This window comes from Crocuta crocuta, unplaced genomic scaffold, assembly GCF_008692635.1.
Source record: "Crocuta crocuta isolate KB4526 unplaced genomic scaffold, BGI_CrCroc_1.0 scaffold154, whole genome shotgun sequence".
NCBI lineage: Eukaryota > Metazoa > Chordata > Mammalia > Carnivora > Hyaenidae > Crocuta > Crocuta crocuta.
The window spans coordinates 12,160,331-12,174,515 of NW_027530545.1; positions in this window are offsets into that span (position 1 = coordinate 12,160,331).

Consider the following 14,185-nt stretch of genomic DNA (forward strand, 5'->3'; position numbering starts at 1 on the left):
TTCAAAGCTAGATTCAAGTTCAAGTCCAAATTCAAATTCACTAAAAGAACCTGCCTGTTTGGAATTTTTTCACTGTTGTTATGTGATAAATTCCCTTAAGGACATATCTACTCTTGGCATTTTTAGCCTTTATAATTCCCATCACTGCTATCATGATAACTTGACGGATTAAGCGGCAAGAGGGGCTGTGGCATCCACAACGGTTGTTGGTAATGTAAGAGCTGGCAATGTTTGCCCTCAGATGAAGTTCCATGAAAAATACTTACTACTTCATAGTCTCTTTTATTGAAAAATCTGTCATTCCCCCAAACTCAGATTAAGGTGTGTCTACTGGTCTGATGTTCCAACACTTCTCCCCAGGCCAGCACGCTCCTAGGACCGGACACTTGTACAGGTGCCGCCCTTCTCAGAAGTTCATGGATTTGTGCAGATGGGGCTTTCTCCAGGAGCCTCAGTATTTAATTAGCATCCCAGGACTCTTCACACTTAGTCCCCAAACATCTATCTGGCTACAAAGGTAAACTTCCTGCATACATTTTTTCCCCCAGATTCCAGTTTACAGTTGGGTTTGGGGAGAAGGGGTTCTGTTATTCTGGCCTCAAGCTTTCATATGGAGAAACTTCAGCGTGAGTTACCGTTTTGTTCCAACCACTTCTGAGTGTTCTCTATGTAAGAAATGCTTATCTGTGGAAACGGTGAATTCCGTTTGGCTCACCCATGTGGTAACCTTACCATGACAGGGTCTGCCTCAAAAAGGACAAAGGCCTATGATTTTATTAGGAGGAAGGTGTGATGCATTACAGAGGGATAGGAGCCCATCGGTACAGCTTTGGGGACTCCTGGGTGACTCAATTGGTTAAGCGTCTGACTTTGGCTCAGGTCATCATCTGATGGTTCATAGGTTCAAGCCCCATGAGCTCTGTACAGACAGCTCAGAGCTTGGAGCCTGCTTCAGATTCTGTCTTTCTCTCTGCCCTATCCCTGCTTGCAATCTCTTTCTCTTTCTCTGTCTTTCTCTCTCTCCTCTCTCTCTCAAATATAAATAAAACCATTAAAAAAATACTTTAAAGAGTATTAGAGTAGCTGTTCTGAACTTAGAGCTGAGACAGTATGCTTAACTGTACTCTCATTGCCTCTCTACCCAGCAGTCTGAGACCTTAGCAATGTACTCAGTAGTGCTTCATTCAGAAGCAGTAGTTGAGGATATGAATGGGATTGACAAAGTAGGATGGTAGGAACACATTCAATCATCATTTTTTTTCAGAATCTCTTTTGAGTTATCACATTTTTACTTGATTTTTGTAGAAGGCTAGCTCTTTTACAACAATATTAATATATGGTCTATCTATTGCTCATGGTTATGCTATCCTGATGAATTCAACTACTTTTGCTCATCATTGCATAGAAAGACCATTGTGGTATCTCCACTTTCAGATGCATCAGTCTTTCTTCTCCCAAGCCACCTTAGGTTCATTACAAAGGATGTATTGAAAATCTAACCACTGAAAAAGTACACCATTGTGCCTCATTTATCTTCTTCAGGAATAGCTTCAGAAAAAGAACTCACCCCATTCTACAGCACATCTCTGTAATTACAGACACTCACTGTGGTCCCAATTTATGTTTTAACTTCACATTGAGATTGAAATCGACTTGTTCTTATACCACTGGGCTTCCTCTTTATTGAAAAGATGTTCATGTAACTGCTTATGTAAATGCTTCTGAGTTTAGTTACATTATTTAGAAACATTAGTTTCAAATAAGGCCTCTTCAGTGTTTATTATATATAATATCCATACTATTCTTAATAATGATAATTATAGTCAGTGCTGTAGAAAAGTCTTGATTACGAGGGCACAATTTGAAATTGTTCAGATATGTACTCTGTATAGTGAAGCCTCTTCAGGAGACTTTTATCTTACTTCCAAACTCATTATTTGAGAATCCTTTGTCTTGATAACTCATTTTGAATTCTTTGTTCAGTTTCAATTTTGATTTTTTCTGTACTCCTCAAAACATACTTAAACATGTATATAGATAAAATTATAATAAGCCTGCATAAAATATTACAAAGAAATTGCCTATAGATACAGAAAAATCCCAGCTATAGTTTATATAAATCTGTTTCCCTGAAAGCCAGATTTGTTGCAAACATTGTGGAATACTTCATGGACTCTCATTAGAGGTAGAAAATGAGTTTTACGACTCTGGAAAATAAAACACAAATATATAATCCCTTTGCATCAATATTCAATATAGTATTTTCTCTTAAAAGAAAACAATTTTCATTTAAAATACATAAGCATCAGATGCATATGCAGAGACATAACTGCACCTGTTTGTACCCTGAAGAAATGTACTGCGTTTTCTTCTAATCTGTATTACAATCTATTATCTAGCTCCTGTATGAAAACTATTTCAGCAGTGTTGTTTTAAAAATTAAACTACTATAATTCAGCTCAAGCAAATGATAGATCTTAAACTCAATATTCAGAGTATGGCTCTCTACCAGTGATAGAAATTGATCATTCTAAATCTCCAAAGTCAGAACATATTCAGGAGATAAAAGCTTAATTTAGCTTTTAAAGTGCCATATTTTATTCTGCCCAGACAATAATTCTCTGGCATTCTTTGGTCACTTATTATGTGCAAAATGTCAACAGACCATCAGTAAGAAACATGATTTTAAAGCTGTTTTAATTGCCGAACTTTTTTCCCAACACATTTTGTTCTTTGTCCCTTGAATTGTGGCCCTAATACCGAGAAATCACAACATTTCCGACTGCTCAACAGACGGTCTCCTGTTAACTCAGGCTCTGTCTTCGTGATAGCTTCTCTTCAGTGAAATCCTCTCACTATTTCTAGAATTTGCCACCTTGAGTCTGGCTCCAGCTTCTCTGCTACATTGGTTCCCACGTCATTCAAAGGCTTTCATGTTCGTTTCTGAAATCTTGCTACAGAAGTCCGACCAAAAACAATTTTCCCTAAACGTGTCAGTCCTAATGATTCCACAAAACATTAATATTTAGTTCTTTTTAATGCCACCATTTGCTCTTAAAAATTACTGATTTAATAAGTATTGGAATTTTGGAATATTTGAGATAACTATTTAGGAATATATATTGAATCTCCAAATCAGACCTTTTAAGGCAAGGCCTATGTCATCCCTCCTTTAATGCCTGGCATGGGCCCTAGTAGGAGCACCATGCATCAATGTTGACTGATTAATTGACTGTTTCTTCTATTTGTCATGCTATCTGTCATTTCTATTTCACTCCCTACACAGGGGCTCACTAGGTTTCTTGCTGCTATCCATCTTCAGAGCTATACCATATGGTGAGGCTGAAGGCACAGAGGATTTTTTCAGCATTATATAGCTGGCACTCAAGGTTCTTCTATGGAATATTATGTCTAGGCATGGAATGAAATGATATAGCCATAAAGATTTGCTGAGAAATCCACAGAATTTTGGAATTAAGTGACGTAGGGGAGGAAAAAATCTCTTGCTCCACCAATCTTAGCTTTTCCTGCTAAGAGCTCATAAATTAGACTGACCAATGACAGAATAACAAGAGAAAAACAAACAGAAGTCTATTAAAATGTACAGAAGTCCAGAGATGGGTAACTCAAAGATTTGGTTAGAACTGGGCTTATATGGTATCTTAACAAAGGAGTCATACATTTTTAGAAAACTGACAAGATGAAGGAAAAGAACCTTGAGTCTCTAGGGGCAGTAACTTGTGGAAAGGCAGATAGATATATGGGAAGTTAATGGTAGATCAAGGCTAGTTAGTAAAGCTTATTTTGAAGATTCCTCCGGTGGTGTATCTAAGTGGATAGCGTCTAAAGTTGTCTCTACTGATTAACCTTTGTCCTTCCTGGTAGAGAGGGGAGGAATGACACCTTTGTAAATTTATGTCCTGTTTTTAGGCAAGTGGGTATTTGGAAGGGTGGGAGACTTTTCTTGTATCTGCTTCTCAATTGCCTTCAGCTCAAAATAATCCTCATGCCAAAGTGGCATGTTCTGCCAGCCCACACTGATTAAGTACTATGCCTGGAGCACCTGCATCTACCTGCAAGATGAAGGTCAAAGTAGCTAAGGCTCTAACATTGGGATAATTTAAAGGTAAATAAAAAGGTGGACGTAGACAAGTGGCATATAGGTTTTTAAAAAGAAAAGATGGACTCTTTTCTTTATTAGATGGACCCTCTTCACAAAATCTTCCAAGAAAAGTTTTTAAAAATCTGCTCTCTCATATTAGAAGACTGCTGCCCAAAGGACAAGATCACACACCCAGAGCACTCAAGTTGGAATATCGGGACCGAAACTTCAAAAACAATTGGAGGAAATAACAAGTAAATGATAAGAACTATTTGAGGTGTAATAAGAATCCTGAGTCAAGAGGGATATGTGCAGGCAGTACATCCAATCAGACCATCAGAAAAACTCTGGCCAATGATTTCTATCAGTTCTTTACTAATTAAAAAAATGAGTGGATGTTATAGTTCATGTAAATATAGAGTAATATGTACTTAACCCTCCTAGCAGATGTGGGTTCAGCTATTTTGTACATTTTCTTTATTTCTCTTTATACCGTGTTTTAAAAACACCTCAGGGTTTTGCTCTGTATAGAGTGTCCTGGTCTGACCGGACACTGACTTTCTATTAGGTTCATATTCTGGTAAAAAGAGGAGGAAAAACATGAAAGCCACAGACTATACAGAATACTTTCTTAAAGATGTTTTGTGTTTCCTCAGGGTGCTGTAAGTACTACTCTGTTGAGATGTCAAGTGTGATATAAAAATAAACCCAAATTACGGTATCCAATAACTTCAGTGAAGTCTACAGCTTCAAAATTATTCCCTATTAGTTAACAACTTATCTATTTCAATCAGACTAAGCTTTTAGCTGTGCAAAATACCCCCCCTCTGTTCTCTTCCTCCACATGCAACCCCCTCCCAACATAGACACAGATACCGTGCTGTCATGCTCTTCCTGCACTGTTTCTGTTCTCCTTGGGTGGCTTTCCCCCTCTCACACCATCCATATCCTGACCATCCTTTGGAAGTCATGGGTCAGGTTACACCGACTTGACAGTACTGATGCCTCTTTTCTCTAATTCTCTTTTATTGTTGTCAGTCACTTACATCAAACACAGTCAAGCAGATGAATATAGGACACACTCAGTCAACTTTATGATGATTTATTTCTCTGCAGATGGCATCATAAAAGTAGAGGCCGTGTGTATGAGTCAAAAGTATGATATTTGGTACCCTGAGTCAGTTGGGTGCTGCCCTTATCAGAATCCTGTCACTTAGTAGGACACCAAAGAATTGTTATGGGGACACATGGTTGTACTTGACCTCAGATGTCAAAAACGAGAAAGAAAGCTCCAAAACCACCACCGTCTCCCTTGAAAATTTGCATGGAATTGTTATTAGTGCATTTTAAGACATTTATGATGCTAGTTATTTCTAACTTGTATAATCACTTGATTTATGAACAAGGTCAAATAGAGGGGAAATTGTGAAATGGAGAATCCTTTTTAAAGGTATTCTCCTTCATTCTCTGTCTCGCACTTCAATGTACCCAGTGGTCCCGTACTGCTTGCCTTTCCAGTTATGTATGAAACCTAAATAGTTCACAAACACAAATATACTCTCTCTCTCCCTCTCTCTCTCTCTCCCACACACACACACATATGCACACACACTACTCACAGCCAAGAAGAAAAGTTCAGTATGCTCAAGTCACTTTGTGTCTCTACATACTGGAATATACACTTTACAGGAAAAGCCAAACATCAACATCTTTGCTGAAATTGGTAAACAATGTTACCACCTCAAAACTACTCTATATTTTTAGGTCAATGGCAAAATGAGGGAAGGAAATAGAAACCAAAGATACATAGAAAATTCTTCACTATTTTCCTCAGTAGAGTATGGCTTTTACATGATCATGCCAGGGCAACAAATTGCCCCAGATCCACTGACCATTCAAAACACACACACACACACACACAGAATGCAGACACACACACAAATGTGAATACTGATAGGGAACACAAAAATAGTGAGTGTTTCTATAAATCATATACATTTCTGAATGGTTTATAAATTTCACTTTTTTAACCTTAAATTTAAGCAACCTTACATACTACAAAATATTTTAAATTTAATCCAGTGGGGTATGTGTGTGGGAAGCATTTATAACAGGTATGTGCTTTTTGATCACTGATTTATGTAGTTAGGAAATTCTCTGAATGGGTTATGGGGCAGAATTTCACAGCATAAGGACATCTTTTTCCAATTTAAGACAGATGAAAATGGATGAACCAATTTTTAAAAGTTCTGGTAAGTTTTAAAAGAAATGCTGGTGTAAAAGAAGAAAAATAAATTATTGGCCAAATTAAAGTTCAATGCTAAACGGACTGAACACATTAAAGAGATGAATGAGTGTAAATACAAAGGATAGCATAGCAAAATGCTGTAGAAGTCATCAAATAGAAAAACCAGAGTCCAGTCAGAAATGAACTGCATCAAAGGCAGGAGAGCATATGCAGAAATGCATTTAGAAACTATAAATTCTATGAAAGAAAATAAGGGCCAATAACTAAGTGCACAAATGCTAAATTAATATTAATAGTCACAAGGGTCCGCGAGATTTGTACATCTTTGACTAGAGACAATGGTGCAGCAAGTTTTTCATATGATCTTATTTATTCAATTAGATGTTTTGAAATTATGTCCTATTTGTCCAAAATGATGGTGCTAATAGATAATTGATTATATATTATATATTGATATATATTGATCTATAGATAGATAATATATATATCATTATATATAATAATAGATAATTGCATTTTAAATGACCTTTACAGGAAAAATCTTTTTAAATGGAAACTTGGTTTTTCTCTGAAATTTTGTCTTGAAACTTTAATCAATCAAAATGTGGGAGGAAAAACTAGCCAGAGTATTGTTTCAGTCTTCCACGTTACTGGTTTCTGTAGATACTGGCTAAAGTTGCCCATAACACACCAATGATTGTCATGAACCTTATCAGGAAGCTCAAATGCAATGTCAGTAGTAAATCCACATTAAATACCACAAAATTTGGTTGAATTCTAGTCAGCTTCACATAGAGTTTGAGTAGATCTTGCATTTAAAGAGGTGACTAAAAAGACATTAACAATATATAGCACTTAACTATGTTTGAATCACAAGTTTTATTACCCTCTTTGTGAGTTGGCTTCTGGAAGCTCAGGGACCCCAATTTCAGCCCTCAGTATAATTAATGATGGCAGTTTTCTTATAACCTACTTGCTGATGCTGTCTGCTGCACATGCTGTCTCACTAAGATAAATGACTTGGCCAAATGCAGATAAAAATGTTTTCCATCAGAAGTAGGCTGTGACACTACAATGGAAAACGAGCTCAACCTGACTTTATGAATGGTAAAAATTTCCTTGCCAGAATGTGCAATGGTATATGATATTGTTAATATCGATTTCTATCCATACAAGGGTAACCATGTCAACAAGATCAATTCTCTTAGTTACGCCTGTTGTTGTGGGATAAAAAATATCTTCTAACTGCCAAAACTGAATTTAATACAACATCATGGTTTAAATTTTAAGTTTACTTTAGCCCAACAGGTTTTAGGGTTTTTTTTAGGAGAAGTAAGAAGTGAAATATTGATGATTTTTACCCCTTGCCATCAGCCAGGGTTAATGTGCAATTTCACTGAAAAGGACTGAAGTAAACCAAGATTTAGAATTATTTCTGTGATATCCTTGGACTGGAGTAACTGTCATTATTGTTTTCCTCTACACCCTCAAGAACTTAGGTTAGTTTTGAAGAAATAGACACAGTTTAAACAAAAATTAATGATAAAATTAAAAGAAATTGTACTTGCAATGTCCATGAATAAAATTTTGACTTTTAAAGCATGGAAGGCAAGATGTATGTGTAGAATAGTAATTCAATATATTATCTTTTTATTACAATTTCTCACTGAAAGTTTAATAAGAAAAAGAAAACTACTCATGATAAAAATAGGTTTTCCTGCTAGTGCCGGTCTTTTTCTATTCACAGCTGGGAGATTTTTAAAAGTATAAAGTAAATCAAATTGTGTTACAAACATGAGAAACTTCCAGCGAAGTACAGGTCAAAGGGAAACAAAGGTGAAACTCTTCCCATATAAATGCAGAAGTACATGATTTAGTGCTGGATACTTTTCTGACTTCAACTCCTATCACAGTCTTTTCTCAGTCATCTGCAGTCATCTCTTGGCCGTCATTCCATTCTGCAGACCTGCTCGTTTTACTCACCTCTTGTCGTTCATACTTGCTGTTCTCCCTGCCCACAAAACTTTTCTTGCTAGTCTCATAGTATGTGCAATCTCTCCATTCTGGTCTTCATTCCCGCTATCTCCCTGCTTGCCTTAGCCAAAGGCAGGATCCTCATGTCTCCCTCATGAGGGATTTTCATGCATTAGCACTTTCTGAAATGATTCTGTCTGTTTATTTGTTTACAAGTGTTACCATGAGGTCAGTAATACTGTCTTCCTTTTTCAAAGCCTGACACATGGTAGATGCTCAATAAATATTCACTGAGTTGATGGATGAATGTTGACTGTCCTCTGAGAATATTTTTAAAATACCTACATTTGCTCCTCTAAATTATTCATTCAGTGATTTTTTTGGCATTACTTCCTCATACTTCAATAAAAAAATACAAATAATCAATCAAAACTACTTATATGTAGAAACTGCACCAGGCTTCTATACCAGAAGGAAGGAGAGGGAAGATTAAATGGGTCTTCTTAAAAGTGCTTTAAAAAACACGGATGCGAGTTATTTTTAGAATTCATCTAATATTATTCATGTTGAAATGACCAGATTTTTTATCTGTTCATTTGCTCACTCATTTACTTACATTTTCCTTGATTTAACAAATATTTGATGAGCCCCTGCTATGTATAAGGTCCTATTTACAGTGCTTGAGATTCTTCAGACAAGAATAAACCCTGATCCTGTAGAACTTACAGTTTAGTGGGCATGAAAAATAAATGTGGTAAATAAAAAATACATGAAGAAATGCAGAAGTTGGGTAAAACTCTGGAGAAACTCAGCAGGTAGAGGGTGAGAGGGGCCAGAAGGCTACTCTTGCTAATTATCCACTATTATTTAAGCACAGTATTGGTCACATGATATATACTTTGCTGAATGTTGCTCGAAATCAGTACTATTTTCAAAAGATTCATCCCATACACATGTATCAAATTTGCCAATTTCTTTACCTGTTTAATTATTGTTATTACTACCACTTCTGTTTTTTTGTAGTGAAATTTTTTTTGACGAGTATTTTCAATACTTACCCAGCTTCTGCACTTTTCAGACATAATGGAGACAATGATAGCCTCAAAAACAAGATCATACAGGAAACATACCATCGCTAGACAAATGACCCAGTGATCAAAAGGATACCTACCACACCACCAATACTGTCATCTGTTGTTATTCTGTGCTATTCCCTGTCTGTCATAAAACTTACAGCAAGCCATCATAATATTCTGTTTTTAACTATTTTTTTCTCTAAAAGCATATTTTTCATTTCAGAAAGCAGGCTCATTTTTAAAATTTTCTTATTTGTTTTTATTTACCAATGCCAAGCATTATCATGGGCAATTAAAGTGATTTCTGAAAAATATTAATGAGTGCATCTGTAAATGTGATGGGCTATAACATACCCAACCATCGTACTATAGAGGAACAGAAGTGTCCATTAACCTAAACACAGATGATTTAGATAAAGAAACTAAAGATTCAGCTTTGCAATATAAAATTGTGTACATTCGATGGAGGCAGAACTTTCTATATGTGCTGACTTTGTTGTTATTTTCTGACCGGAGGAGAAGGCAGAAAGAGATGGATGGTAGAACTTTTTCTTGTCTTTGGAACACTTAGAACAGATTAGACTACATTAAACTGCATTGTTATATTCCAGAGATCACAATTTTTACTGAAAAGGACTCAGAGGAAAAGGCAGATTCTGGGACAAAAAAGAATGAGAATTGAAGAAACAAGCTTTGGTTGGGAGGCTTTTTCTCCGTGGCCCTCATAATAATTGAACTGAGAAGAGACTACTCCACAGGTTTTCTGATGGTGAGAGGTAAACTAACTTTGCTAATTTGTAAGCAAATTGTCAGCGACAGTGTTACATTGTTAGGGAATCCTTGAGGGTAATCTTGGGCCAGTGAGCTCTGAAATAAAGTACACGGATTAGCAGTTGTAAATAACTGCTGACTGCATCTCCCTTGTTAACTATGGACTTTTAGTTAACTCTTTTTAAAAGTTGTGATTCGGTCACAATCCTGCAGAAGGAAATTTAGGGTAGGACCTATTTAACTCTGGTACCAGAATGCTAAAGTGAGGTCTGTGCTTTCCTCACTCCCACATGCTTTCAAGGTCATAGTGGCAATGGGCCAAGGACAGGGGGGCCTGGAGAGGGAGCAGGAGTGTAAGGCAGTCTTGCAGAATGGTGTCCAATACTGTGAATCACAGCAATGGCAGCCATAGCAAAAAGCAAAAGAGTAACTCTTAATGTTTATTGACTGCTGACTCGAATATAACGTACCAACTCATTTAATGATCCCAATACTATGAAGTGGTACTATTATTAACATGCTAATCATGAATGGAGAGGGAAAAACACCAGAGGGGTTGCCACTCTGTGGCTGAGTCACCACTCATTATTAGTAGGTAATACACAAGTTAATTCTCATTGGTTGATCATGATCATCATACTTCCTATTGGTGAGCATTCTTTAGGAGAGCATAAAGGCAAGGATAGACTGGAAAAGAAAATTATGGAAAGAGCTTCTATCAATACTAAGACTTGTGAATTATCTACTTGGATTAGAAAATCAGTTTTCCAAAGGGTTAAGAAGTCGAAAGGACTGTGTCTTAGTTGTTGAATACTCTGTACCTCCCATTCTCCTAGGAGCTTCTTTGTGAAATGCTAAGAAGAATAATTACTAATGTACAACTAGTAACTATTAAATTATTGTGAAATTATTTGCACCAGCATAATTATTATCTATTAGTGCACAAGGCCTTCCTGGGGAGTACGTACCTTGCTGATTGGTTCATCCCGAGTCTAAGAGGAAATAGTTGGGGCTAGATTCTCTGGTTATGCCATTTTTAGTCCTTACCACATATCAAAACAAAAACAAGTTACTGAGGTCACTAGAGCTTCAGGTGTTCTTCTGTATCCTCTCTCCATTTTTCAATCGGTTTAAGGGAGAAAGAGGAAAAGAATATTTCACTTTTATGCTGAAACTCTAGTGTTAAAACTGGGTTACATAAATTTATTTTCTACAGAATATTTGTAGATAAAAGAGGATGAATGAAAGAGAATGATAGTGACACAAGGGTTCAGTATCTGGAACCATGACTTCTGGGGCTAGATAACTGAGCTAGGACACAACAGATTTGGAGGCATGATTCTGTCTTTACTGTTGACTTCAATTGTTATCGCTGAATGGATTTGGCAATGGTCTCTACTGATTATTAAGGTAGCTTTGTATACAGAATCCACTAAGCTTTAGTGAAGCTTTGGTATACATCCATAAATCCACCTATTTATTCTCATTTTCTTGGTGTTTTATTAGGAAAAAATGTGTTTATTCTCCACATATGGTGAACTGCTTTAACCTCTTCATAAGTAATTTCAAAGTAAAAGTACTTGTTTCTGAAAGATGTAACTATCAATCAGCAGGCACTAAAATGGGAATCTCAAGGGACCTTCAAAGGTTATTGGGGTGAAGATTTAATGGAACAGAGAATTCATAAACATCCTAGGATAAAATATGCAATGAAAGGCTCAAGTTGACATATCTGTTGTGATGCATTTTATTTTGAACTTAATTCTCTAAACAAATATAAAATATTATAGAGATTTTTAAGGACATATGATATATACACATTGAGAACAATACCACCAAGTTTCATCTAATCATTTAGGTTTTAATCTTGATAGATTTTTTTCATTAGGTTGTTCACTATTCTTTTTTTTTTTTTTTTTTTTCCCTCTTAGGTGTCCTGAGCCCCGAAAGCCAAACCTATTCAAGGCCCAACTCTGTATTCCCATAAAGATCCTGATATCACGTCTACAAGCATAACACACAGTGGGCTTAAATATATTTCACTGGGTTTTCTTTGTTTCTTTTGTTAGCATATGCTTGTTGTACGTTAACCTCAAGCACGGTTAAATACTAACATGCTATTTCTGCTTCTGTAAATCCACTTGACAAGTTTGTACTTCCCTGCTCTGGCTGACCACACCCACACCCTGTACATAAGGTTACAGAATACCACGTCACCATTCTACCCTGGTAGTCTATCACGTACTCACTATGGCTTCTTAAATGTCTAATTATGGTTGGTCATTTCAAGACCAAGAACTTAAAATTGATAGGTCTCTGCCAAAACGAACACCTGAATGTCACAATGCAATTGGTTACCATAGTATGCTGTAGAATGTAATTGGTTAACTAAATAATGACATATTCTGCCTTACTGAGATCCATACAAGCTCACCACCACCTTTGTTCGGGGCCATTCTCTGCATTTCTCCCTAAGATCAGGAGATCAGGTTTGGCGCGGCAGTAAATAAAACCTTGCCCTGCTTCTACTCAGTGTTTGGTTGTCTCTTCGACAATCACCCTGTTTCAATGCTGTGCTTATAGTCTTACCATGTTTAAGGAAAACAAATACGTAGAAAATAGATAACCTAAAGAGCTGGTCAGTGCTAAGAACTGTGGACTACAGAAATGAATACTTATGTTGATACCCTCTGTCATGAACCTAAGTTTCCTACCTGGAAATGAAGTTTTAAAAAGAGAAGAAAGCAAAAAAATCTTAAAAGGCAGGGGGTGTGGAGGAGGTGGGAAGTGCACACACCTGCATAAAGGAGTTAAAAATATTAATCCAGTCAATATTTTCAAAAAGGATTCCATCTACAATAACTGTCATAGCCGTTAGGAGTCTAGTTGCTTCTATGGGAATAGGTCATCAAACCTCTCTCATTAGTAGTCCTGAGTACTGGAGGAGAGATTCTCTGCAGTGTTGTCATTTTCCCTGCCTATCATTATGGACCTTGGGAGAAAGGCCATCATTCTTTAGCCTTCTTTAGGGGAACCTGTGATATTCCAGACCTTATGAACTTCCTTCGCAGAAGCCTTAATTTCCTCTTAATGGTTAAATGCACATTACATCTGATTTTACTGCAAAGTCTTTGAGACTCATTGCATCTTCTATTCTGTTGTATATACTATAACACAGTAGAGATTTTTACAACTAGCCAATAAACCCGTATTAATTGTTGATTCAAACTCATGTCTTATAAAAGTGTAAAGGGGAAATTTTTATTTGTGTAATTTTATTTGTACAGCTTGGACAAATAGTTCACATTTCAAATGCCTTCAAATGTACTTTTCAGTCAATCAATAAATATTTACTGAAAGGTTTCTGTGTACTCAGTAAGACACTGGATGAATGATGATAGGGTTGAGCAAATCCTTGGAATCTAGTTTTATACCAGTTCTACAGAAGACATTTTTCTCTATATATTTATTCAAATCTCTAGATGACTCTCGTTTTTGCATCAAATATGATATTTTTGTAATGTGGTTAGAGGAAATCATTTATGATTTTGCCATTTAAGAAACTAAACTAAAATATTCAATAACTTATGAAAACAAAAATAATGGTGCTTTGTCCTATATTAAAATAGATGTCTAAAGTTGAGATGTTATACACTACACGTAATTATTTAATTTGGTTACTAAGTGAATATCAAGTGAAAATTTAATGACTAACATAATCTATAACTTAACAAATAGTAATAAGTACTATTGTAAAAGTTAATGGATATATCAAGGAAGCAGGGCAAAATACCTAGATACAGATGTGTGTGTACATGTGTGTGTATCAGTGTGTGTATGTATGTGCTGAATTAGTAAATATTCATGTATCCTTACACATATGAATTAGATATTTCATAAAATTGACATCTAAAGGTAAACAGAAAATACAGTTATTTTATTATATGTAGTGATAACTTGCTGATATTTAGAAATGATAACTCAGATCCCTTTTTGCCATGTAAATCAAAATAA